Below are 27,387 nucleotides of genomic sequence, written 5' to 3'. Positions count from 1 at the left end.
ATACAAGACACATACCTAAGCATAATCAAAGCAATATATGATAAGCCAATGGTCAACATGAAAATAAAGAAACTTAAAACAGGTCTAAATCAGGGACAAGAAAGGCTCCCCACTCTTTCCCTATTTTTTAATATTGTATTTGAAGTCCTAGCCAGAGCAATAAGACAACTGAAGGAGTTCATAAGGATACAAAATGGAAAAGAAGACGTCAATGTATCTATCACTATTTGCAAATGATATTATAGTAAACATGAGCAAGCTAATAAATACCTCTGGTAAAGCAGTTGAATATTAAGTTAGTTCAAATTAATCAACAGCCCTACTTTTGATAAATGATAAATGGGCAAGTAAAGAAATTAGCTAAACAGCACACTTTACAATTGCCATGAACAATATAAGACATCTTTGTGTAACTCTAAACAAGCAAGTGAAAGACCTATATGAGAAGAACTTCAACTCTGTGAAGAAAGAAACTAAGGAACATATCAGAAGATGGAAAGATCTCCTATGCTCATGGATCAATAAGACTAACATATTGTAAATGACCATCTGACCAAATGCAATTTACAGATTCAATGCAGTCCCCATCAAAAATTCTAGCACAATTCTTTACAGACATTGCAAGCACAATTCTAAGCTTCATACAGATAAACAAAAAACCAATGATAGCTACAATAATCCTGAACAGTATGATAACTTCCAGAGGTATCACCATCACTGACCTCAAGCTATACTACAGAGCAGACTAAAGTCTGCATGGTATTGGTATAGGAACAAACTGGTGGATCAATTAAATTGAATGGAGGAACCTGAAATGACACCACAAACCTATGGGAACTTAATTTTTGACAAAGAAGGCAAAACTATACAAGGAAAAAAGAGGCATCTTCAACAAGTAGTGCAGGTCTAACTGGATGTCTGCATGCAGAAGAATGCAAATAGATCCTTATCTATGATCCTGCTCAAAACAAGTCCAATTGGACTGAAGATCTCAACATAAAACCAGATACATGAAATATCATAGAAGAGAAAGTAGAAAATAGGTTCAACACATTGGTACTGGAAACAACTTCTTGAACAGAACAATTATGGCTCAGGCTCTAAGATCAAGAACTGATAAATGGGATTTCATGAAACTGGAAAGCTTCTTTAAAGTAAAGGACATAGCATTTAGGACAAATTATCAACCTACAGATTGGAGAAAAGGCTTCACTTATCCCACATCAGATAGTGGGCTAATATCCAAAATTTACAAAGAACTCAAGAAGTTATCCTCCAGAAAACCAAATAACCTAGTCGAAAAATGAGGTACAGAGAGTTAAAACAGAAGGATCTAGAATGGCCAAGAAGCACTTAAAGAAATGTTTAATGTCCTTTGTCATCAGAGAAATGCAAATCAAAACAACTCTGAGATTACATCATATGCCAGTCAGAATTGCTTACATCAACAATTCAAGTGATAACACATGTTGGCGAAGGTGTGGAGCAACAGAAACTTTACTCCATTGCTGGAAGGACTAAAAACTTGTGTAACAACATTGGAAATCAATTTGGTGGTTTCTCAGAAAATTGTGATTAGTTCTAATTCAGGAGCCAGCTGTACCACTTCTGGGTATATAACCAAATGATATTCCATGGCCCTAAAAGGACACTTCCTCAACTGTGTTCATAGCTTGATTCATAATAGCCAGAAACTGGAAGCAACCTGGATTTCCCTCAACTGAAGAATAAAGAAAATGTTACACATCGACAGAATGGATTACTATACAGTTATTAAAAATAAAGACTTCCTGAATTTTGAATGCAAATAGACAGAATTGAGAATATCATCCTGAGTGAGATAATTCAGAACCAAAAGAACATGGATGGAATATAGTCACTTATTAAGTCAATATTAGCCTTAAAAATGGGGAAAGGGATAAACTTCCTATACTCCACAGACCCAAGGAAGAAGGAGGCCCAAGTAAGGATGCTTCTACCTATCTCCACCAGGAAGACAGGGTTTCAAATGAGGGAGAGGGGGCCATCCCACAATCATAACTCTTACCCATAATTGTTCCTATCTGAAATAATTGCAGGGATGGAAATGAACAGGAGTTCAAGGAAAAGAAGGTCTAGTGACAGTCTCAATGTGGAGATCCAGTGCAAGGGCAGTTCCCAAGACCTGACATTGTTATTGGGGCTATGGAGAACTCACAAAAATGGACCTAGAATGACAGCACTTCAGAAGACCCAACAAGCACCTCACAGTGTCAGTTGCAGATATTTGTACCCAACCAATGGACAGAAGCAGCTGAACCCTGCTGTTGAATTAGAGAAGGCTGAATGAAGCTGAGGGCAACCCTGTAGGAGGACCAGCAGTCTCAATTAATCTTGTCCCCTGGGATCTCTCAGACACTGGACCAACAAACACTCAGCATACACCTGCTGATATGAGGCCCCCAGCACACATAAAATAGAGGACCACAAGGTCTGTATTCTTTCAGAGAAGATACAACTAACCCTCAAGAGACTAGAGGTTCCAGAGAGATTAGAGGACAGGTGGGGTTGTGAGTAGGAACATCTATGTGTAGTCAGAGGAAGGAGAGGTTGTATGGGATGTGGAATATTCAAAGGGTAGACAGGGGATGGCAGGGTGGAGAATAAAATATGGAGTGTATAAAAGTAATTAATAATTGTTTTTTAAAAAAAGTCTTGGGATGCAGATGGACAGAGATAAGTGGTGAGAGAAAGAATGAGTAAAGGAATGGGGGTGTTCAGAATCAACTGTGAGGAGGGAAAGAATAGATGTCTAAATGGCCATGAGAATGAAGGGAAATATGAAACTTGCAGGGGTGTAGAGTTTGGGGGCAGGGGATCTTGAGAATGAGAGTGAGACCTGGGATATGTGAGGTACCCAAGAGGCAATGGGGTGACCTTAACTGTGACTCACAACATTCGGCTCATGGAAACTGAAGAGGCCTCCTCATGTAACTAAGCAGAAATACCAGTGAATCTATAGTCACAAGAACACATCCACAAATCCACAAATATTTGGACCTAATATTTTTGCTGTATGTGAGAAATGCATGGACAAGGGATAAAGCAGATACTAAGTCAATGGCAAAGTAATAACTGCCACAACTAGAGAACCCTCCTATGGTCAAACACGAATTCCTGACAGCATTAATGATACTATGTAAGGCTTGCAGACAGAAGCATGTTGTTCTCTAGGAAGCTCTTCCCAGAAGCTGACAGACAGATACAGATACCCACAGGCAAACATTGAATGGAGCTTAGGAACTCCTCTGGAAGAGTTGGGGCAAGAAATGAATACCCTGAAGGGAATAAGAAATCCAAAGGAAGACTAACAGCAATCAACAAACTTAGAGCATTGAGGCTCTCAGATACTGATCTACCAGCAAGTAGCATACACAGGCTGATCCTGAGACCCCTGACTCCAGCACATATATAGCAGAGTGCAAGTCTGACATCAGTATAGATTCCAAGGTGTTTACTACAAGTTATATCAGTTATATCATCCTAGTCTCAGAGGACAGAAGGTATCATACACATAAACCTCTTCTCCACTGGATGGATGGATCATTGACATCAATAGTGAATCTGGTGTCAAAAAGTATCTCTTGGAAGTGCAGGAGACCCAGTGTGTACCCAAAGGCAGTCTGGGAGCTTGCAGCACTTGGGTCCCGGTCCTGAGGCCTCTGGCGGGAGCCCTCAGCTCAACTCTCTCTGCTTCCGGATCCAGATCAGCCTGGGCAGCAACACCACATCACAGGTCCTGCAAAAGGCTAGAGGGGCTTCCAGGCAGCCTGCGGGGAGAAGTCGGTGTGCTCCAGTGAGTCCACCTGGCCCCAGCAGGATTCTTTGGGTGCCTGCTTTGGGATCTGAATGGCCAGGGCCACAGCACTCGTTCTCCAGGTAGTGCGGGAGACCCAGTGTGCACCCAGAGGCAGTCTGGGAGCTCGCAGCTCGGCTTGCTCCCGCTGCCCAGTGCTTGAGTCCCAGTCCTGAGGCCTCAGGCGGGAGCCCTCAGCTCAACTCTCTCTGCTTCCGGATCCAGATCAGCCTGGGCGGTGGCACCACATCTCCAGGTCCTGCAACAGGCTAGAGGGGCTTCCGGGTGGCCAGCAGGGAGATGTCGGTGTGCTCCAGTGAATCCAGCAGGCCCCAGCAGGAGCCTTCGGGTGCCTGCTTCGGGATGTGAACAGCCTGGGAAGCAGCAACCTGTCTACAGGTAGTGCAGGAGGTAAGCTGTGCACCAGAGGCCAACTGTGAAGGGGCAGCTTGCACTGGTGAGTCCAGCACTGACAAGACCAACTAACACCAGTGAGAACTAGATGGCAAAAGGCAAACACAGGAACGTCACTAACAGAAATCAAGGCAATTTGGCAACATCTGAACCCAATTCTCCTCTACCAGCATGTCCTGGATACCCCATCACACCAGTAAAACAAGATTTGGATTTAAAATCACTGGTCATGATGCTGGTACAGGAACACATGAAGGACATACTTAAAGAAATTCAGGAGAAAATGGATCAAAAGTTAGAAACCCTTGCAAGGGAAACACAAAAATCATTGAAAGAAATCCAGGAGAATACAAAAGCCAACAATGAGGAAACGCAGAAAACACTTAAAGAAATACAGGAGAACTTTGGTCAACAGGCTGAGGTCATGAAAGAGGAAACACAAAAATCTCTTAAAGAATTACAGGAAAGCACAAACAAGCAAGTGAAGGAGCTAAGCAAAACCATCCAGGATCTAAAATCAGAAGTAGAAACAACTAAGAAAACTCAAAGGGAGACAACTTTGAAGATAGAAAGCCTTGGCAAGAAATCAGGGGACAGAGATGCAAATATCAACAACAGAATTCAAGAGATAGAAGAAAGAATATCAGATGCTGAAGATACCATAGAAACCATGGACTCAACAGTTAAAGAAAATGCAAAATGCTAAAAGCTTGTAACCCAAAATATCCAGGAAATCCAGGACACAATAAGAAGACCAAACCTAAGGATTATAGGCATAGATGAGAGTGAAGATTTACAACTTAAAGGGCCAGCAAATATCTTCAATAAAATTATGGAAGAAAACTTCCCTAACCTAAGGAGAGAGATGCCCATGAATATACAAGAAGCCTACAGAATTCCAAACAGACTGGACCAGAACAGAAATACTTCCCATCACAAAATAATCAAAACACCAAATGTTCTAAGCAAAGAAAGAATATTAAAGGCAGTAAGAGAAAAAGGCCAAGTAACATATAAAGGAAGACCTATCAGAATCACAGCAGACTTTTCACCTGAGACTATGAAGGCTAGAAGGTCCTGGGCAGATCTTATGCAGACTCTAAGAGAACACAAATGCCAACCAAAACTACTATATCCAGCAAAACTCACAATCACCGTAGATGGAGAAACTAAGATATTTCATGACAAAACCAAGTTTACCCAATATCTATCGACAAACCCAGCCCTACAAAGGATAATAGGAGGAAAACACCAATACAAGGAGGGAAACTTCACCCTGGAAAAAGGAAGATAGTAACCTTTCATCAAACCCAAAAAAAGTTAACCAATCAAATTTAAAATATAATGTCAAAAATGATAGGAAGTAACAATCACTATGGACTTAATGCCCCAATAAAAAGACACAGACTAAGTGACTGGATACATAAACAGGACCCTACATTTTGCTGCTTACAGGAAACACACCTCAGGGTCAAAGACAAACACTAACTTACAGTAAAAGGCAGGAAGACAATTTTACAAGCAAATGGTCTCAGGAAACAAGCTGGAGTAGCCATTTTAATACCAGATAAAATTGACTTTCAACCCAAAGTCATCAAAAGAGACTCTGAGGGACACTTCTTCCTGGTCAAAGGAAAAATACAACAAGAAGAACTCTCAATCCTGAACATCTATGCTCCAAATGCAAGGGCACCCTCTTTTGTAAAAGACACATTATTAAAACTCAAAGCACACATTGAAACTAACACAATAATTGTGGGTGACTTCAACAATGCACTTTCCTCAATGGACTGATCAGGAAAAGAGAAACTAAACAGGGACACAATGAAACTAATTGAAGCTTTGGACTAATTATATTTAACATATATATATATATAGAACATTCTATCCTAAAACAAAAGAATATACCTTTTTCTCACGACCTCATGGTACCTTCTCCAATATCGACCATATAATTGGTCACAAGACAGACCTCAACAAATATAAGAAGATTGAACTAATTCCATGCCTCCTATCAGATCACTATGGAGTAAAAGTGGTCTTCAATAGCAACAAAAACAACAGAAAACCTACATACACTTGGAAACTGAACAATATTCTACTCAATGATACCTTGGTCAAGGAAGAAATAAAGAAAGAAATTAAAGACTTTTTAGAACAAAATGAAAATGAAAACACAACATACCCAAATCTATGGGACATAATGAAAGCAGTGCTAAGAGGAAAACTCATAGCCCTGAGTGCATGGAAAAAGAAAATGGAGAGAGCATACATTACCAGCTTAATGACACACCTGAAAGCCCTGGAACAAAAAGAAGCTATTTCACCCAGGAGGAGTAGGAGGCAGGAAATCATCAAACTCAGGGCCGAAATCAATCAAGTAGAAACAAAGAGAACCATACAAAAAATCAACAAAACCAGGAGCTGGTTCTGTGCGAAAATCAACAAGATAGATAAACCCTTAGCCAGACTGACCCAAGGGCACAGAGAAAGTATCCAAATTAACAAACTTAGAAATGAAAAGGGAGATAAATCAACGGAAACTGAGGAAATCCAAAAAATAATCAGATCCTAATACAAGAGCCTGCACTCAACACAACTGGAGAATCTGGAGGAAATGGACAATTTCCTTGACAGATACCAAATACCAAAATTAAATCAGGACCAACTAGACCATCTAAACAGTCCCATAATGCCTAAAGAAATAGAAGGAGTCATAGAATGTCTTCCAACCAAAAAAAGCACAGGACCAGATGGTTTCAGTGCAGAATTCTATCAGAACTTCAAAGAAGAGTTAACACCAATACTCTTCAAACTATTCCACAAAATAGAAACAGAAGGAACACTACCCAATTCCTTCTACGAAGCCACAATTATGCTGATACCAAAGCCACACAAAGATCCAACAAAGAAAGAGAACTTCAGACCAATTTCCCTTATGAACATCGATGCAAAAATACTCAATAAAATTCTTCCCAACCGAATCCAAGAACACATCAAAACGATCATCCACCATGATCAAGTAGGCTTTATCCCGGGAATGCAGGGTTGGTTCAATATACGGAAATCCATCAATGCAATCCACTACATAAACAAACTCAAAGAACAAATCAACATGGTCATTTCATTGGATGCTGAAAAAGCATTTGACAAAATTCAGCATCTTTTCATGCTTAAAGACTTGGAGAGAACAGGAATTCAACGCCCATACCTAAACATAGTAAAAGCAATATACAGCAAACCGGTAGCCAGCAACAAACTAAATGGAGAGGAACTTGAAGCAATCCCACTGAAATCAGGGACTAGACAAGGCTGCCCCCTTTCTCCTTATCTTTTCAATATTGTACTTGAGGTACTAGCTCGGGCAATTCGACAACATAAGGAGGTCAAAGGGATACAAATTGGAAAGGAAGAAGTCAAACTATCATTATTTGCAGACGACATGATAGTCTACCTCAGTGACCCAAATACTCCACTAGAGAGCTCCTACAGCTGATAAACAACTTCAGCAAAGTGGCAGGTTATAAAATCAACTCAAGCAAATCAGTGGTCTTCCTATACTCAAAGGATAAGCAGGCTGAGAAAGAAATTAGGGAAATGACCCCCTTCACAATAGCCACAAACAGTATAAAGTATCTTGGGGTGACTCTTACCAAACACATGAAAGATCTGTATGACAAGAACTTCAAGACTCTGAAGAAGGAAATGGAAGAAGACCTCAAAAAATGGGAAAACCTACCATGCTCATGGATCGGTAGAATCAATATAGATAAAATGGCCATTTCGCCAAAAGCAATATACAGATTCAATGCAATACCCATCAAAATCCCAACTCAATTCTTCAAAGAGTTAGAAAGAGCAATTATCAAATTCATCTGGAACAACAAAAAACCCAGGATAGCTAAAACTATTCTCAGCAACAAAAGAAATTCTGGGGGAATCAGTATCCCTGACCTCAAGCAATACTACAGAGCAATAGTGTTAAAAACTGCATGGTAGGCGGCGGCGGCGGCGGCGGCGGTAGCAGTGGCTGCTCCAGCTGAAGGGCTATCAGCGGTGGAACCAAGGCGACACAGGGTCCAGTTAGGCCCTGCGCCCACGACCACTGACCTTCGCTGACCAGCCGGGCAGCAAGCAACTGCGGTTCTGCGGAGCCTTTCGCTGCACGGAAGCCACTTCAGAACTCGGCTGCCCGCCAGTCAGGAGAGACTCACCGCCATCTTGATCCCGGGCTCCAGAGATCGGTCAGACTGAGGTACACAAACATAATCCTAGGCCCAACACCGCAGGGGTCTGAGCCAGACGGGCGTTGGCCTGCACCCAGGCCCTGGGCTGTTCGAGTGGCCATCGGGGCGCCAACCCAGCCAGGAGTTTTTTTTTTTTGCCCCGGCCAGTGCATGCGCCGCCATTTTGCCTACAGGAGCCAGAGTGCTCGGGAGGGCACAGACTGCTAACAAGCGTAGCCTGAGGCTAACAAAACGGGGGTCTAGGCCCCAAAAGGCACAGGACTGACCCCAAGAACTGGGCGGCTTGGTGGGCCATCTGTGTGTCAACCCGCCCAGGAGGTTATTAGCACAACAGACACTCCCGTTGCTTTCGGGGAGTGCGGACGCGCACGCCCGCCATCCGGGTCACCTGGCGGACCCAAATAACAGACATAGCCCTAGGGGAACTTTGCTCGGACCTTGGCCTCCCAGGCGTTTGCCTGGACTCAGGGCCCGGGCGACAAGGCTAACCTAGTGTGCGCCAGCCCGGTTGGGGAAATCGGCTGCCCAGCGGAGTGAGCGGAGCACAGGGGAGGTCACAGCAACATTCACCTTCGGAGCTCCCTGGGGGTGCACACGGGTTCCACCTGGTCCACAGACACAATCTGGGGCAAGGCCTCAGGCAGAAGCCCCCAGCTCAACTCTCTCCGCTTCAGATCAGCCTGGGTGGCCGCCACATCTCCAGGTCCCTCAAGAGGCTAGTGGGGGCTTCCGGGCGGCCAGCTGGGAGAAGTCGGTGTGCTCCAATAAATCCTGCGGGCCCCAGCGGGAGCCTTCAGGTGCCTGCTTCGGGATCTGAACAGCCTGGACAACAGCACCCTGTCTACAGGCAGTGCAGAGTGTAAGCTGTGCACCAGAGGCCAACGGGGAAGGGGCAGCTTGCACTGGTGAGTCCAGCACTGACAAGACCAAGTAACACCAGTGAGAGCTAGATGGCAAAAGGCAAACGCAGAAACGTCACTAACAGAAATCAAGGCAATATGGCAACATCTGAACCAAATTCTCCTCTACCAGCAAGTCCTGGATACCCCATCACACCAGTAAAACAAGATTTGGATTTAAAATCACTGGTCATGATGCTGGTACAGGAACACATGAAGGACATTCAGGAGAAAATGGATCAAAAGTTAGAAGCCCTTGCAAGGGAAACACAAAAATCATTGAAAGAAATCCAGGAGAATACAAAAGCCAACAAGGAGGAAATGCAAAAAACACTTAAAGAAATACAGGAGAACTTTGCTCAACAGGCTGAGGTCATGAAAGACGAAATACAAAAATCTCTTAAAGAAATACAGGAGAACTTTGGTCAACAGGCTGAGCTCATGAAAGAGGAAACACAAAAATCTCTTAAAGAATTACAGGAAAACACAAACATGCAAGGGAAGGAGCTAAGCAAAACCATCCAGGATCTAAAATCAGAAGTAGAAACAACTAAGAAAACTCAAAGGGAGACAACTTTGGAGATAGAAAGCCTTGGGAAGAAATCAGGGGACAGAGATGCAAATATCAACAACAGAATACAAGAGATAGAAGAAAGAATCTCAGATGCTGAAGATTCCATAGAAACCATGGACTCAACAGTTAAAGAAAATGCAAAGTGCAAAAAGCTTGTAACCCAAAATATCCAGGAAATCCAGGACACAATGAGAAGACCAAACCTAAGGATTATAGGCATAGATGAGAGTGAAGATTTACAACTTAAAGGGCCAGCAAATATCTTCAATAAAATTATGGAAGAAAACTTCCCTAACCTAAAGAGAGAGATGCCCATGAATATACAAGAAGCCTACAGAACTCCAAACAGACTGGACCAGAACAGAGATACTTCCCGTCACATAATAATCAAAACACCAAATGTTCTAAACAAAGAAAGAATACTAAAGGCAGTAAGAGAAAAAGGCCAAGTAACATATAAAGGAAGACCTATCAGAATCACAGCAGACTTTTCACCTGAGACTATGAAGGCTAGAAGGTCCTGGGCAGATCTCATGCAGACTCTAAGAGAACACAAATGCCAACCAAAACTACTATATCCAGCAAAACTCTCAATCACCATAGATGGAGAAACTAAGATATTTCACGACAAAACCAAGTTCACCCAATATCTATCCACAAACCCAGCCCTAAAAAGGATAATAGGAGGACAACACCAATACAAGGAGGGAAACTCCACCCTGAAAAAAGCAAGATAGTAACCTTTCATCAAACCCAAAAGAGAACCATACAAAAAATCAACAAAACTAGGAGCTGGTTCTTTGAGAAAATCAACAAGATAGATAAACCCTTAGCCAGACTGACCAAAGGGCACAGAGAAAGTATCCAAATTAACAAACTTAGAAATGAAAAGGGAGACATAACAACGGAAACTGAGGAAATCCAAAAAATCATCAGGACCAGATGGTTTCAGTGCAGAATTCTACCAGACCTTCAAAGAAGAGTTAACACCAATACTCTTCAAACTATTCCACAAAATAGAAACAGAAGGAACACTACCCAATTCCTTCTACGAAGCCACAATTACGCTGATACCAAAGCCACACAAAGATCCAACAAAGAAAGAGAACTTCAGACCAATTTCCCTTATGAACATCGATGCAAAAATACTCAACAAAATTCTTGCCAACCGAATCCAAGAACACATCAAAACGATCATCCACCATGATCAAGTAGGCTTTATCCCGGGAATGCAGGGTTGGTTCAATATACGGAAATCCATCAATACAATCCACTACATAAACAAACTCAAAGAACAAAACCACATGGTCATTTCATTGGATGCTGAAAAAGCATTTGACAAAATTCAGCATCCTTTCATGCTTAAAGTCTTGGAGAGAACAGGAATTCAAGGCCCATACCTAAACATAGTAAAAGCAATATACAGCAAACCGGTAGCCAGCATCAAACTAAACGGAGAGAAACTTGAAGCAATCCCACTGAAATCAGGGACCAGACAAGGCTGCCCCCTTTCTCCTTATCTTTTCAATATTGTACTTGAGGTACTAGCTCGGGCAATTCGACAACATAAGGAGGTCAAAGGGATACAAATTGGAAAGGAGGAAGTCAAACTATCATTATTTGCAGACGACATGATCGTCTACCTAAGTGACCCAAAGAACTCCACTAGAGAGCTCCTACAGCTGATAAACAACTTCAGCAAAGTGGCAGGTTACAAAATCAACTCAAGCAAATCAGTGGCCTTCCTATACTCAAAGGATAAGCAGGCTGAGAAAGAAATTAGGGAAATGACCCCCTTCACAATAGCCACAAACAGTATAAAGTATCTTGGGGTGACTCTTACCAAACATGCAAAAGATCTGTATGGCAAGAACTTCAAGACTCTGAAGAAGGAAATGGAAGAAGACCTCAAAAAATGGGAAAACCTCCCATGCTCATGGATCGGTAGAATCAATATAGTTAAAATGGCCATTTTGCCTAAAGCACTATACAGATTCAATGCAATACCCATCAAAATCCCAACTCAATTCTTCACAGAGTTAGAAAGAGCAATTATCAAATTCATCTGGAACAACAAAAAACCCAGGATAGCTAAAAGTATTCTCAGCAACAAAAGAAAATCTGGGGGAATCAGTATCCCTGACCTCAAGCAATACTACAGAGCAATAGTGTTAAAAACTGCATGGTATTGGTACAGTGACAGGCAGGAGGATCAATGGAACAGGATTGAAGATCCAGAAATGAACCCACACACCTATGGCCACTTGATCCTCGACAAAGAGGCTGAAAACATCCAATGGAAAAAAGATAGCCTTTTCAACAAATGGTGCTGGTTCAACTGGAGGTCAGCATGCAGAAGAATGCGAATTGATCCATCCTTGTCTCCTTGTACTAAGCTCAAATCCAAATGGATCAAGGACCTCCACATAAAGCCAGACACTCTGAAGCTAATAGAAAAGAAACTGGGGAAGACCCTTGAGGACATCGGTACAGGGAGAAAGTTTCTGAACAGAACACCAATAGCGTATGCTCTAAGAGCAAGAATTGACAAATGGGACCTCATAAGGTTACAGAGTTTCTGTAAGGCAAAGGACACCATCAAGAGGACAGATCGGCAACCAACAAATTGGGAAAAGATCTTCACCAATCCTACATCAGATAGAGGGCTAATATCCAATATATATAAAGAACTCAAGAAGTTAGACTCCAGAAAACCGAACAACCCTATTAAAAAATGGGGTACAGAGTTAAACAAAGAAGTCTCACCTGAAGAACTTCGGATGGCGGAGAAGCATCTTAAAAAATGCTCCACTTCATTAGTCATTAGGGAAATGCAAATCAAAACAACCCTAAGATTTCATCTTACACCAGTCAGAATGGCTAAGATTAAAAATTCAGGAGACAGCAGGTGTTGGAGAGGGTGCGGAGAAAGAGGAACACTCCTCCACTGCTGGTGGGGTTGCAAATTGGTACAACCACTCTGGAAAGCAGTCTGGCGGTTCCTCCGAAAACTGGGCACCTCACTTCCAGAAGATCCTGCTATACCACTCCTGGGCATATACCCAGAGGATTCCCCACCATGTAATAAGGATACATGCTCTACTATGTTCATAGCATCCCTATTTATAATTGCCAGATGCTGGAAAGAACCCAGGTATCCCTCAACAGAAGAGTGGATACAAAAAATGTGGTATATCTACACAATGGAGTACTATTCAGCCATTAGAAACAATGAATTCATGAAATTCTTAGGCAAATGGATGGAGCTAGAGAACATCATACTAAGTGAGGTAACCCAGACTCAAAAGGTGAATCATGGTATGCACTCACTAATAAGTGGTTATTAACCTAGAAAACTGGAATACCCAAAACATAATCCACACATCAAATGAGATACAAGAAGAAAGCAGGAGTGGTCCCTGGTTCTGGAAAGACTCAATGAAACAGTATTTGGCAAAACCAGAACGGGGAAGTGGGAAGGGGTGGGAGGGAGGACAGGGGAAGAGAAGGGGGCTTACGGGACTTTCGGGGAGTGGGGGGGGGCTAGAAAAGGGGAAATCATTTGAAATGTAAATAAATTATATCAAATAAAAAAAAAAGAAAAAAAACTGCATGGTATTGGTACAGTGACAGGCAGGAGGATCAATGGAACAGGATTGAAGATCCAGAAATGGACCCACACACCTATGGCCACTTGATCCTCGACAAAGAGGCTGAAAACATCCAATGGAAAAAAGATAGTCTTTTCAACAAATGGTGCTGGTTCAACTGGAGGTCAGCATGCAGAAGAATGGGAATTGATCCATCCTTGTCTCCTTGTACTAAGCTCAAATCCAAATGCATCAAGGACCTCCACATAAGGCCAGACACTCTGAAGCTAATAGAATAGAAACTGGGGAAGACCCTTGAGGACATCGGTACAGGGAGAAAGTTTCTGAAGAGAACACCAATAGTGTATGCTCTAAGATCAAGAATTGGCAAATGGGACCTCATAAAATTACAAAGTTTCTGTAAGGCAAAGGACACCATCAAGAGGACAAATCGGCAACCAACAAATTGGGAAAAGATCTTCATCAATCCTGCATCAGAAAGAGGGCTAATATCCAATATATATAAAGAACTCAAGAAGTTAGACTCCAGAAAACCGAACAACCCTACTAAAAAATGGGGTACAGAGTTAAACAAATAATTTTCACCTGAAGAACTTCGGATGGCAGAGAAGCATCTTAAAAAATGCTCAACTTCATTAGTCATTAGGGAAATGCAAATCAAAACAACCCTGAGATTTCACCTTACACCAGTCAGAATGGCTAAGATTAAAAATTCAGGAGACAGCAGGCATTAGAGAGAGTGTGGAGAAAGAAGAACACTCCTCCACTGCTGGTGGGGTTGCAAATTGGTACAACCACTCTTGAAATCAGTCTGGCGTTTCCTCCGAAAACTGGGCACCTCACTTCCAGAAGATCCTGCTATACCACTACTGGGCATGTAGCCAGAGGATTCCCCACCATGTAATAAGGATACATGCTCTACTATGTTCATAGCAGCCCTATTTATAATTGCCAGATGCTGGAAAGAACCCAGGTATCCCCCAACAGAAGAGTGGATGCAAAAAATGTGGTATATCTACACAATGGAGTACTATTCAGCCATTAGAAACAATGAATTCATGAAATTCTTAGGCAAATGGATGGAGCTAGAGAACATCATACTAAGTGAGGTAACCCAGACTCAAAAGGTGAATCATGGTATGCACTCACTAATAAGTGGATATTAACCTAGTAAACTGGAATACCCAAAACATAATCCACACATCAAATGAGGTACAAGAATAAAGGAGAAGTGGCCCCTGGTTCTGGAAAGACTCAGTGAAGCAGTGTTTGGCAAAACCAGAACGGGAAAGTGGGAAGGGGTGGGTGGGAGGACAGGGGAAGAGAAGGGGGCTTATGGGACTTTTGGGGAGTGGGGGTTTAGAAAAGGGGAAATCATTTGAAATGTAAATAAATTATATTGAATAAAAAAATTAAAAAAATTGTATGTCTTAATTAATGTGATCTACATTGAGGCTGCATACATGCATCAGGGAAATCACCACAGTTTCTTGTGGCAGTAGTATCTCAATTATATTATATATGTAATATATATATATATATATATATATATATATATATATACACACACACACAAAATCTTCTTTGCTTATGAAAGCAGACAGTATTGATATTATAGCTTCCATTTGCAAGTAGCATACAAAAACATCTCTTAGGTGGCACTCAGAACACTTAACATGAAGTAGACAGCAGAATTGTTCATGAACTTCAAGATAGACTCTTCTGGCAACTGGGTCACAAACATCACCAAGCCTTTGAGATTAAACACTAGGGTTATCAACATGATTATCACAGGGTTACATCAAGGTATTTGACTTTGCAAATGAGAAGGATGATATAATCAATATGATCCAAAATGAAAGCAAGAATCCCTAATACACATGTGGCTAGTGGCAGCCATCATCTGCAGTACTCTGTGTTGTTTGTTGCCAGGAGGCATGTACATGTACATGTACAGAGTTGCAGAGGACATATAAGAGCATAAAGATATTGGAACATTTGGTGTTTTGATTATCGAATAAAAAAAAAATATGGGGTGAAGACGGCACGAGAGCATTTGCCCTTCTTGAAGCATGTGCACTGCTTTCCCAGGGGAATTTGACATAGTGCTTCCAGAAGCAAAATACTTGTAGGAAGCTTGAATTATTTTACAGAGAATATTGAGAACAATGGGGTTGTTTTCTCACTGACCAAAAGTATTTTAGTGTAAATTTGAAAATTCTTTTTTTTTAATTTTTTTTATTCGATATAATTTATTTACATTTCAAATGATTTCCCCTTTTCTAGCTCCCCCCTCCCCGAAAGTCCCATAAGCCCCCTTCTCTTCCCCTGTCCTCCCTCCCACCCCTTCCCAATGCCCCGTTCTGGTTTTGCCGAATACTGTTTCACTGAGTCTTTCCAGAACCAGGGACCACTCCTCCTTTCTTCTTGTATCTCATTTGATGTGTGGATTATGTTTTGGGTATTCCAGTTTTCTAGGTTAATAACCACTTATTAGTGAGTGCATACCATGATTCACCTTTTGAGTCTGGGTTACCTCACTTAGTATGATGTTCTCTAGCTCCATCTATTTGCCTAAGAATTTCATGAATTCATTGTTTCTAATGGCTGAATAGTACACCATTGTGTAGATATACCACATTTTTTGCATCCACTCTTCTGTTGAGGGATACCTGGGTTCTTTCCAGCATCTGGCAATTATAAATAGGGCTGCTATGAACATAGTAGAGCATGTATCCTTATTACATGGTGGAGAATCCTCTAGGTATACTAATAGCATGTTTGCTCCAGTGACGGTCTTCTGATGTTTATGAAATAATGAAAGATAGGAGGTTATATCAATTAGAATTTATAGGAAGGATGAATAAAGAAAAACATGAAAAACTGAATGTAAGAAAAATAAAGAACTTGGAAACTGGTTTGAGGAATTTGAAATAAAATGTTGCTGTTTAAAACTCTAAAAAAAAAAAAAGAGCATAAAGAGAAATGTCTACTCTAGTAGCAGGATAGACTTTTGACATCATATTGGTTACAGCCTGCAGCACACATCACATACCTAACTTGGTGACATCTGTCAGAAATGCTGATTGCTGACATCAGTATAGATATCGTTGACATCAGTACATACCCAGAGGGAAAGAGGTTATGGGCATAAATCTCATCTTGAGTCATAGGATGGATCACTAACATAAATATTACTTCTAGTGGCAGTATACACGATATTATGCATGATATTGTTTATAGTAAGGGCTATATGCATGCATCAGGGACCACACCACAATTTCCTATGGCAGGTAGAATCTCAATAACAATGAAGGACCTCATCTTGTTTGCTGGTGACAACAGGTAGCACTGACATCAACATTGTTGCTTCCACTGGTAGGGGAGATCACTGATATCATCATTCTGGTCCAAAGTGGGACCACGGATTAGTAACATCCTGTATCCTGTGGCATCGTAGATTAGGGATATACCTTAATGTTTGTTACCATGGAGTTATCATTGACATCATAGTTTCACTAGAAGGTCAGATCAGAGACTGAAACCTCTTATCTAGTTGCAGGTTGAATCCTCGAAATCAAAATAGTTACAGCTGACAAGAATTTGTAAGGTTGGATCACTTATATCAATAGCTATTCTGGTGGCAGTTAAGATCTTATACATGGCATAGTCTACAGAGGGGATACATTCATACATCAGGGACATTGTCATAGTTTCCTGTGGCAGGTAGGACCTCAATAGGTATAATGGACACTATCATGGTTGCTGATCAGCCAGAGACATGAGTGATCTAGTATTTACCATGGTTTTGCTTCCAATAGGTGTCAGAGAAACTGATGCAGTTTCAGAGGACAGGTCAAACCATGGAAATAAACCTCTTCTCTAATGGCAGGATGGATCCTTGACATCAAGAAAAGTACAGCAGTCAGCACATATTTCATACATAGCATGGTCTCAGATGGTAGAAAAATGGATCACTACCATCACTATGGATTCTGGTGATAGGTGGAATCACTCATATTGTTGTGGTCCCATGTGTCACCAGTGATCAATGACATTATGGCTGCTAATGGCATCAAAGCTCATGGACATACAATAGAGTCAGTTGCCACAATGTATCACTGACATTAAAATATCACAGAAAGGTTAGCTCAGCCTAACCTCAGTTAGTAGTACTGATAATGAACTTCACCCTAGACCCTGGAAGCCACAGAGTTCCTTGACATTAACAATCTCTTCAGAAGCAACACAGACTATGTGTTTCAATATAGTTGCTAGTGTCAGCATTGATTATGGACATCAACATATTTTCTGACTGCACTTTGAATTAGTGATACTAACATGGTACTCATATCCAACAGGAATCACTGAAATCAGTAGTGGCCTGTGGTAGCATGGATCTTGGGAAAAATCATGGTGTGTGTTTCCAGGTGTGTCTTTGACCTCAGCATAGATTCAGAGGGCTGGGAGCAGTATATATCATACTATCTTCATTGCCAAGGTGGATAAATGACACTTGATTATTTCTTCTGGTTTCAGTAAGTAGTTTATAAATAATCTAATCAACACCGACATCTCATACATACCTGTGCCCCGTAGTATATTAAGAGGAACAATAATCACCATCATGATTACTGATGTCAGCATTGCCATCAACACTGCTTCAGGTTACAAGTCAGGTCACAGACATGAAATTTATCTCTGGTTGCAGTACTTTACACTTAAGTCAACATGATTTAGGCAGCAGTATTGACCATGAACTTCAAGACAGACTCTTCTAGCAGTAGGGATAACAGACATTAGTAAGGTCTTCAGAGGCAGCACAGTCTATACATATCAACAGAGTTACATATAGCAATATGGATGACTACCATCACTACATTTGTGTAAGTAGTTGGAATCACTTATATCCCACTGATCCAAAGTGGCAGCACAAATCTCTAATATGTTTGCTATTGACAAGAACAACACATGATATAGTAGTGTGTCTGTTAACAAGTGTTTTACTGACATTCAGAGGGAAGAAGTAAATATGAACATAAATTTCTTCTTCAGTGGCAGGAAGGATCAATTACATCAAGTATTCTCTTGCAGCAGCAAGGATAATATCCACAACAAGGTCTACAAAAAGAAAATACAAGCATGTATCAGAGACATCAGCACAGTTTCCAGTGGCAGGTAGGCTCTTAGACATCCATCTTATCCTCAGTGCTACCTCAGAACACTTACCTCAATATATAACCTTGCACATCAGTATAAAATTTGGAATTCAGCCTGTTGTCATGCAGCAACAGAGATCATCACAGTCAACAGGGTCTTCCTAGGAAAGAGAAACTATGGATACCATCATGTTTCCTTAGTTCAGCATACAGCACTGACATCAACTTGGTTTCAGGCTTCAGGTCATATCAGAGGCTTGAAACTAGTTTCCAATCACAGCACACACCACTTACCTCATTGTGATCTTGGGCAGCAGTTCTGACCATGAACTTCACACTTGACACCTTTGGCCTCAGTGATCATCGACATCTTAAAACTCTTGAGAAACAACACTGACTATGGATCTCAAAGTGATTACAAATGGTACAATGATGAGTAAAATCAATATATTTATCTTAGTAAACACTAGAATTAATATCACAATTTGGTCCAAAGTGTCATTAGAGATCACTAAAATTCTGGTTGTGGCATCAAGGATCATGCATATACTGTGGTGTCTATTGCCAGGAAGTATTAGAACATCATGATTGGCTCTGCTTATGCCTCTCTCACCTCTCTCACTCTCAACCTCTCTCCTGTCCCTCTTGGGTCCCCCCACGTGGTCATGACCAGCCTCTGCTTCTCTACTCTCCTCTTCTCTCTGCCCTTCTCTGCCTCTACTACCCCCTTAACTCTTATCTCATGCTCTGAATAAACTCTATTCTATACTAAAAAAATAGAACATCATGATCGTTTCAGAGGGCAGGGAGGACCATGAACAGAAATCACATCTATAGTGTCAAAATGGATATTTGACTTCAAAATTACTCCATCTATGAGTATACTTCTCATAAAGAACATTCTCACATGTGAGAGAAGCATGCATCACTGAATTTGTATAGATTCCAATGACCGTTGGAATCACTCATATTAATGTGGTCCCAAGCTGGAGGAATGATCACTGATAACATTGCTACTTGTGGCATAAAGAGTTTAGACATAAAATGGTGTCTCTTCCCATGATTCCTATTAATGAACTCATGGTTCACAGCAGGTGCTGCATGCATGCATGTGGGACATCAACAGAGTTTCCTGTGTCAGGTAGGATCTCAGATATCAATGTGATCTCCAGTGTCAACTCAGAAAACATACCCCAATATGATGCCCAGTGTCAGTATGAAGCTTAAAATTCAGCATGTCCTCGAGCAGCAGCACAGATCATAGCCATGACCAGGGGCTCCTACAGCAACAGAAAAAATGGAATCCATCATGATAACTGTTCAAACCATGCAACACTCATATCAACAAAGCTTCAGGTTTCAGGAATGATCATAGGCTTCAAAACTGTCTACACTAGCAGCACACAACATTTACCTCATTATGACCTCAGGCAGCAGTACTGACCATGAACTTTACAGTAGATTTTTCTGGCTAAAGGATCACAGACAGCACAGAACTCTTCAAAGACAACACTATCAATGGATCACAACATCTTTACTAGTTGCATTAGGGGATAAGTGATGTTAATACATTTAATATTTGGTGTCTCTGATATCATTAACTGGTTCAAAGTTGCAGTACAGATCACTCAGGACCTGGTTCCCTGTGGCAGCATTGATTTAGGATATACCATCTTGCTTGTTGGTATGAAGTATCAGTAGCATCAAGATACTTAAGAGGGCAGGAATGACCATGTAGATAAACCTCTTCTCTCGTGGCAGGATGGATCCTTGACATAAAAACTGTTGCAGCTGACAGCACACTTCTCATAAATATCATGGTCTCATTGGGCAGAAAAATGGATAATGGTTATCAGTATAGATTCTACTGGCAGTTGGAGACACTCATATTTATGTTGCCACATAAGGAAGCAGGGGTCACTGAAATTATCTGGGACATCAACAGAGTTTCTTGTGGCAGGTAGGAGCTCAGATATCAATGTGATATCCCATGTCAACTCATAAAACGTACCTCAATATGATGTCCAGTGTCAGTATGAACCTTAAAATTCAGCATGTCCCTGAGCAGCAGCACAGATCGTAGCCATGGCCAGAGGCTCCTACAGCAACAGAAACAATGGAATCCATCATGTTTCATGTTTCAGGCTGCTGGAGGCCTGAAGTATTATGGACATACAAGGGTGTCTGTTGTCATGATGTGACTTCAATATAACATAGAATATGTTACTCAACATGATATGAGGGAAAAGTATCATCTAAAATTTCACCTTATGTTCTGATGGCCTCACAGATCTTGGACATTAACAGTCTCGTCAGAAGCATAATGGATTGTGGGTTTAACATGACTTCTAGAATGTTCTATATATATCTGTTAAATCTAATTGGTCCAAAGCTTCAATTAGTTTCATTGTGTCCCTGTTTAGTTTCTGTTTTCCAGATCAGTCCATTGAGGAAAGTGCAGTGTTGAAGTCACCCACAATTATTGTGTTAGGTGCAATGTGTGCTTTTAGTTTTAATAAAGTTTCTTTTACGAAAGAGGGTGCCCTTGCATTTGGGGCATAGATGTTCAGGATTGACAGTTCTTCTTTTTGTATTTTTCCTTTGACCAGCAAGAAGTGTCCCTCAGGGTCTCTTTTGATGACTTTGGGTTGAAAGTCAATTTTATCTGATATTAAAATGGCTACTCCAGCTTGTTTCCTGAGACCATTTGATTGTAAAATTGTCTTCCAGCCTTTTACTCTAAGATAGTGTTTGTCTTTAACCCTGAGGTGTGTTTCCTGTAAGCAGCAAAATGTAGGGTCCTGTTTACGTATCCATTCAGTTAGTCTGTGTCTTTTTATTGGGGCATTAAGTCCATTGATGTTAAGAGATATTAAGGAATAGTGATTGTTACTTCCTATCATTTTTGATGTTATTTTTTAAATTTGAATGCTTAACTTCTTTGGGTTTGATGAAAGGTTACTATCTTGCTTTTTCCAGGGTGAAGTTTCCCTCCTAGTATTGGTGTTTTCCTCCTATTATCCTTTTTAGGGCTGGGTTTGTGGATAGATATTGGGTAAACTTGGTTTTGTCATGAAATATCTTAGTTTCTCCATCTATGGTGATTGAGAGTTTTGCTGGATATAGTAGTTTTGGTTGGCATTTGTGTTCTCTTAGAGTCTGCATGAGATCTGCCCAGGACCTTCTAGCCTTCATAGTCTCAGGTGAAAAGTCTGCTGTGATTCTGATAGGTCTTCCTTTATATGTTACTTGGCCTTTTTCTCTTACTGCCTTTAGTATTCTTTCTTTGTTTAGAACATTTGGTGTTTTGATTATTATGTGACTGGAAGTATTTCTGTTCTGGTCCAGTCTGTTTGGAGTTCTGTAGGCTTCTTGTATATTCATGGGCATCTCTCTCTTTAGGTTAGGGAAGTTTTCTTCCATAATTTTATTGAAGATATTTGCTGGCCCTTTAAGTTGTAAATCTTCACTCTCCTCTATGCCTATAATCCTTAGGTTTGGTCTTCTCATTGTGTCCTGGATTTCCTGGATATTTTGGGTTACAAGCTTTTAGCATTTTGCATTTTCTTTAACTGTTGAGTCCATGGTTTCTATGGAATCTTCAGCATCTGAGATTCTTTCTTCTATCTCTTGAATTCTGTTGTTGATATTTGCATCTCTGTCCCCTGATTTCTTCCCAAGGCTTTCTATCTCCAAAGTTGTCTCCCTTTGAGTTTTCTTAGTTGTTTCTACTTCTGATTTTAGATCCTGGATGGTTTTGCTTAGCTCCTTCACTTGCTTGTTTGTGCTTTCCTGTAATTCTTTAAGAGATTTTTGTGTGTTTCCTCTTTCATGACTTCAGCCTGTTGACCAAAGTTCTCCTGTATTTCTTTAAGAGATTTTTGTGTTTCGTCTTTCATGACCTCAGCCTGTTGACCTAAGTTCTCCTGTATTTCTTTAAGTGTTTTTTTGCATTTCCTCCTTGTTGGCTTTTGTATTCTCCTGAATTTCTTTCAATGATTTTTGTGTTTCCCTTGCAAGGGATTCTAACTTCTGATCCATTTTCTCCTGAATTTCTTTATGTATGTCCTTCATGTGTTCCTGTACCAGCATCACGACCAGTGATTTTAAATCCAAATCTATCCTAAAACAAAAGAATATACCTTTTTCTCGGCACCTCATGGTACCTTCTCCAAAATCGACCATATAATTGGTCACAAGACAGACCTCAACAAATATAAGAAGATAGAGCTAATCCCATGCCTCCTATCTGATCACTATGGAGTAAAAGTGGTCTTCAATAGCAACAGAAACAACAGAAAACCCACATACATGTGGAAACTGAACAATACTCTACTCAATGATACCTTGGTCAAGGAAAAAATAACGAAACAAACTAAAGACTTTTTAGAACACAATGAATAGCTCGGGCAATTCGACAACATAAGGAGGTCAAAGGGATACAAATTGGAAAGGAAGAAGTCAAACTATCATTATTTTCAGACGACATGATCGTCTACCTAAGTGACCCAAAGAACTCCACTAGAGAGCTCCTACAGCTGAAAAACAACTTCAGCAAAGTGGCAGGTTATAAAATCAACTCAAGCAAATCAGTGGCCTTCCTATACTCAAAGGATAAGCAGGCTGAGAAAGAAATTAGGGAAATGACCCCCTTCACAATAGCCACACAGTATAAAGTATCTTGGGGTGACTCTTACCAAACATGTGAAAGATCTGTATGACAAGAACTTCAAGACTCTGAAGAAGGAAATGGAAGAAGACCTCAAAAAATGGGAAAACCTCCCATGCTCATGGATCGGTAGAATCAATATAGTTAAAATGGCCATTTTGCCAAAAGCAATATACAGATTCAATGCAATACCCATCAAAATCCCAACTCAATTCTTCACAGAGTTAGAAAGAGCAATTATCAAATTCATCTGGAACAACAAAAAACCCAGGATAGCTAAAACTATTCTCAGCAACAAAAGTAAATCTGGGGGAATCAGTATCCCTGACCTCAAGCAATACTACAGAGCAATAGTGTTAAAAACTGCATGGTATTGGTACAGTGACAGGCAGGAGGATCAATGGAACAGGATTGAAGATCCAGAAATGAACCCACACACCTGTGGCCACTTGATCCTCGACAAAGAGGCTGAAAACATCCAATGGAATAAAGATAGCCTTTTCAACAAATGGTGCTGGTTCAACTGGAGGTCAGCATGCAGAAGAATGCGAATTGATCCATCCTTGTCTCCTTGTACTAAGCTTAAATCCATATGGATCAAGGACCTCCACATAAAGCCAGACACTCTGAAGCTAATAGAAAAGAAACTGAGGAAGACCCTTGAGGACATCGGTACAGGGAGAAAGTTTCTGAACAGAACACCAATAGCGTATGCTCTAAGAGCAAGAATTGACAAATGGGACCTCATAAAATTACAAAGTTTCTGTAAGGCAAAGGACACCATCAAGAGGACAAATCAGCAACCAACAAATTGGGAAAAGATCTTCACCAATCCTACATCAGATAGAGGGCTAATATCCAATATATATAAAGAACTCAAGAAGTTAGACTCCAGAAAACCAAACAACCCTATTAAAAAATGGGGTACAGAGTTAAACAAAGAATTCTCACCTGAAGAACTTCGAATGGAGGAGAAGCATCTTAAAAAATGCTCAACTTCATTAGTCATTAGAGAAATGCAAATCAAAACAACCCTAAGATTTCAAATTACACCACTCAGAATGGCTAAGATTAAAAATTCAGGAGACAGCAGGTGTTGGAGAGGGTGTGGAGAAAGAGGAACACTCCTCCACTGCTGGTGGGGTTGCAAATTGGTACAACCACTCTGGAAAGCAGTCTGGCAGTTCCTCCGAAAACTGGGCACCTCACTTCAAAAAGATCCTGCTATACCACTCCTGGGCATATACCCAGAAGACTCCCCACCATGTAATAAGGATACATGTTCTACTATGTACATAGCAGTCCTATTTATAATTACCAGATGCTGGAAAGAACCCAGATATCCCTCAACAGAAGAGTGGATGCAAAAAATGTGGTATATCTACACAATGGAGTACTATTCAGCCATTAGAAACAATGAATTCATGAAATTCTTAGGCAAATGGATGGAGCTAGAGAATATCATAGTAAGTGAGGTAACCCAGACTCAAAAGGTGAATCATGGTATGCACTCACTAATAAGTGGATATTAACCTAGAAAACTGGAATACCCAAAACATAATCCACACATCAAATGAGGTACAAGAAGAAAGGAGGAGTGGCCCCTGGTTCTGGAAAGACTCAGTGAAACAGTATTCGGCAAAACCAGAACGGGGAAGTGGGAAGGGGTGGGTCGGAGGACAGGGGAAGAGAAGGGGGCTTACGGGACTTTCGGGGAGTGGGGGGGCTAGAAAATGGAAATCATTTGAAATGTAAATAAATTATATCGAATAAAAAAATTAAAAAAAGAATAAACCTAAAAAAAAACATGACTTCTAGACAGCATGAAAAATGGATATCATCAGATTTTCTGCAGTCACTATGAATTGTTGACATTTAAAAAGTACTCAGTGGTAGCAGGGATCACAAATCTCAAGGTGGCTAATGACAGCATGTAACTTGGGCATGTACCTTGGAATTCAGCAGGTTCTCAAGCAGTAACAGAGATCATGGCCATCACAGCAGGTTCTCCATCAGGAATAGGAACAATGGAGTCCACCTTGATTGCTCATCTCAGCATGCAGCACTGACATCAGCATATTCTCAGGTTGCAATTAGGATCACATGCGTAAAAATCATCTCCAGTAGCAGCAAACAGTACTTACCTCATTATGAACTTAGGCAGCAATACTTACCATGGACCTCACAATAGATTATTATGGTTGATTTATCACAGACATCATGTAGCTTTTCAATGACCATACAGACTATGACTGTCAAAATGGTTACCAGTGACAACATGGATCAGTAATTTCAATATATTTCCCTTCATAGTTGGAATCACAAGTGTCATCAATCTGGTCCAAAATGTTAGTAAGAATAACTCCAGATCAGTTTGACTGTGGCAGCAGGAATCTGTGATATAACGTTGCCAGGAAGTACAAGGGACATTGAAATTATTTCAGAAAGTTTCATGTAGAGAAACCTCTTTTTTACTTGCCAGATGCATCTTTACATCAAATTGCTTATGGGTAGATAACAGACATCAGTCGTGATACCATTTGGCTGTTAATGAAAGTCATATTTGTATGGGCACAAGAGTCAGCAGCTATCACTGTCATATTGTCTGCTAGACGCCTGAAATAACATGGACATATAGTGGTTTCTGATGCCACTATATATGTATATTAATATAAAACCTCAACATATTTCAGAACATGTACCTCAACATGATCCAAGACAGCATTATTGACTGAACTTCATTGTAGATTCTGATAGTCTCAGGTATTCTTATTATTCACAATATTTTCAGGAGTAACACTGACTGTGGATGGCTACTGGAGGCAGGATGTATGATTCACATCATCCAAATTTCTGCAGTCCTGTCACATTTGAGGCATCAAGGTGGTTCCCAGTGGCAGCTGGGATCACTGCTAATAAGGTTGCCATTGTCAACAATGATCTCTAACAATACCATGGTGTCTGATCTTCAGTGCCATATAAGAATACTTAACCTCAATATGACCTTAAGTGTCAGTATGGACCTTGGAATTCAGCATGTTATCTAGAAGTTGCACAGATCATAGACATCACCAGGGTTTTCATCAGCAATAGGAATGATGGACTCCATCATGATTTCTGGTTACAGCATACAGCACTGACCTCAACATTGCTTCAGGTTGTAGATATGATCCCTGGCAACAAATATGTCTCCAGCAGCAGCACACAACACTTATTTCATTATGACCTTAGGCACCAGTACTGACAATGACCTTCACAATATGTTATTCTGGTTGAGTTCTCACATACATCACAGCCTCTTCAAAGACACTGACTGTGGATCTCAACATGGTTACCAGTGGCAGCACAGATGACTGATATCAATAAATTTCCCTTGACAGTTGGGGATCACTGATATCATCAATTTTTTTCAGATTGTTCTAAATCAGTATCATGAAATGTTAGAAGGAATCACTCACTGCCTGTTTGCTTATGGAAGTAGGAATCTGAAATATACCATGGTATCTGTTGCCAGAGATACCAAGAAAATTTCAGAGAGCAGGTACAACCATGTAAAGAAACTTCTCTAATGGCAGTTTTATTCGTGATAACAAAATGATTACAGCTGGAAGGAAACCTAACATAAATTTGGCAGAAGCATTGATAACTGATATCAATGATGATTCCATTGGCAATTGGAGATAGTGATATTAATGTGGTTCCATGGGGCAGAAGGGATCTCTGACATGGCTGCTGGAAGCCTGAAGTATATATGACAAACAACAGAGTCTTCTGTTGCCACTCTTTATGTGACCTCAACATAATATATCTCAGAACTTATAACTCCGTATGATCTGAGGCAGAAGAATTGATATAAAACTTCACCTAAGACTCTGCTAGCCTCAGAGATCCTTGATATTAACAATATCCCAAGAAGCATCATGGTCTATGGGCTTAACCATACTATTGAAGCAGTATGGATTGGATCACAGACATCATC

This window comes from Apodemus sylvaticus, chromosome X (assembly GCF_947179515.1).
Source record: "Apodemus sylvaticus chromosome X, mApoSyl1.1, whole genome shotgun sequence".
Lineage (NCBI taxonomy): Eukaryota > Metazoa > Chordata > Mammalia > Rodentia > Muridae > Apodemus > Apodemus sylvaticus.
Note: the sequence above shows the minus strand (reverse complement) of the source record.